Source organism: Pteropus vampyrus, unplaced genomic scaffold (genome assembly GCF_000151845.1).
Source record: "Pteropus vampyrus isolate Shadow unplaced genomic scaffold, Pvam_2.0 Scaffold1, whole genome shotgun sequence".
Classification (NCBI taxonomy): Eukaryota; Metazoa; Chordata; class Mammalia; order Chiroptera; family Pteropodidae; genus Pteropus; species Pteropus vampyrus.
Window position 1 is genome coordinate 24,568,149 of NW_011888782.1, and position 2,115 is coordinate 24,570,263.

Sequence of the window (2,115 nt, forward strand, 5' to 3'; positions counted from 1 at the left end):
GTTGTAATGTTTCTTTCCCTCTGGGTACATATTTTTACCTTGGGGAAGAAGGCATAAAAAAAATTCCTTTTGGGCTCTGAATATTAGCTTTTGATTTGACCAAATTTCTGATCAAAAGTTTATTAAATCCTTTCAAATATCTTGTCAGGTTTTAACCGGACAAATAGAAACTATTTCTGGCAATACTGCACAATCCCATTAATTTTAATTTTAGTTTCCCCTTGGCTGTTTAAGGGAATAATGTAGCAGTTTTCCAGAAAATCTCTCAAGTCCCATCAACTTTGGGAGGGGCTCCTGAGGAAGGTGTAGTGAAGGAGGCCTAGGTGTCTTTCATTGTTTTTATTGTTAGCCTTTTGCTAACAATAAAGGTTATTTTGGAATCTTGAAGCCTTTTGGAAGCTTCTGCATAACAATTAAAGTAGGCATCCCATTTCTTCTTGTTCAACTGGGATCCTTCCTTTTCTCTCAAGAGCATTTCTTAAATAAACAATTTTGTTTAATTAGAATGTTTCTCATAATTACCATTGTTAATATTTTGCCCATTTTGCTAAATATCTGCAGCATCTGGGACTATAGTTGTTAAACAGGTGTCCCAGAAGGTGACAGGCTCAAATTTTTGAATATAAAGGATCGAAAAGCCTTTATCTACACAAAACAAGATAAAAAAGAATGTGCACCTTAACATATCAAGAGTAACCAAGAGATGTTACTGTGTCCTGACCGAAGGAAGACCCTGCACACACCACCACCAATTCCCAGGGACTGGGGAAAGAACTGAACCAGCAAACCTCAGGCATGGGAACTGTGGACTGATTTCCAAACAAATGGAGAACTGCAGCTGCCACCCCACCAACAGTTCCCAACGTGGATTCTAGTAATAGAATCAAGGGCCGGGTTTTTCTCTATATTGGCAGTAACCAAGACATGTTACTGAGTCCTGGGAATTGCCTTCTGAAAGGCTAGGGGCTTGCCTCTGGGCAGAACCATCTGCCAGCTTAAGCTGGCCTTCCCTGTAAAAAAGAGCCAAGGAGATAGGGACCTTAAATGCAAAGAGAGTGGAGCTCAAAGCTGAGAGAAACTTACAAATGTCCCTAGAAATGGCGAGAAAGAGAGTGTAGTCAGAAGGGTTCATCGGTGTCCTGCTTGTGTTTCTCCTCCCCATCGGTGTCCTGCTTGTGTTTCTCCTCCCCGAAGCTGCTGGAAGTCTCTTTAGAGCTCATCACTGCAACCGAATCTGTTAAAAAACAAAATTCAACCAAGTAAATTTAAAGAACTAATTTGCTTTATTAGGTGATTTATGAACTATTTAGCAACTAGAAGGGCGCTCCATAGCGGCGTAGAAAATGGACGGTTTTTATAGGCAGAAAGAGGATGGGGCAAGGAAGTTATTTGCAAAACAAAAGAAAGGATTGTTTCAGAGCAGATCATCTTTTTGGGGGAGGGGGAATAAAGGGAATGTAGGGGTATTATAATGCAAATTATTAGTGCTAATCAGGAAATTTCAGAGTAACTGTTTAAAGTTCACATTTCTGGGACAGGTTGAATATTGCAATTAAGTCTTGGATTGCTATCAAAAAGGCAAATTACTTTATTTTTTTAAATTAAATTTATTGAGATGACAATGGTTAATAAAATTATATAGGTTTCGAGTGTTTAATTCTATAATACATCATCTGTATATCGTATTATGTGCTTACCACCCAAAGTCAAATCTCCTTCTGTCAACATATATTTGACACCTTTACGCTTTTCTATCTCCCCGCTTCCTCCTTTCCCTCTGGTAACCACTAAACCATTGTCTATGTCTGTGAGTTGTTTGTTGGTTTATTGCTTTCAGTTTTATATCCCACATATGAGTGAAATCATATGGTTCTCCACTTTTTCTGTCTGACTTATTTCACTTAGCATGATATTCTCAAGATCCACCCATGCTGTTGCAAATGGCAGTAGTTCATCTTTTCTTATGGCTAACATTCCATTGTATATGTGGACGAAAGAGGGGCCACATACCAAACCTGACAGGCTCAGGGAAGGCCAGCATGGTGGGCCCTACAAATTCAGAGACTGAAAATAACCACATAGGATGGTCTGAACATAAAAATTCTTAACCAAAAG

The 2,115-nt window shown here is 39.0% G+C and overlaps 1 long non-coding RNA gene across 1 annotated transcript in view; it reads right to left on the minus strand.

The window, feature by feature from the left end:
* Window positions 1-1,165: 1,165 nt before the first annotated feature.
* LOC105299450 overlaps window positions 1,166-2,115 on the minus strand; it is a 14,069-nt gene continuing 13,119 nt past the window's right edge. Inside the window, exon 3 of the long non-coding RNA XR_896531.1 lies at window positions 1,166-1,234. This is a non-coding gene — a long non-coding RNA (uncharacterized LOC105299450). The remainder of the gene's footprint in view (window positions 1,235-2,115) is intronic.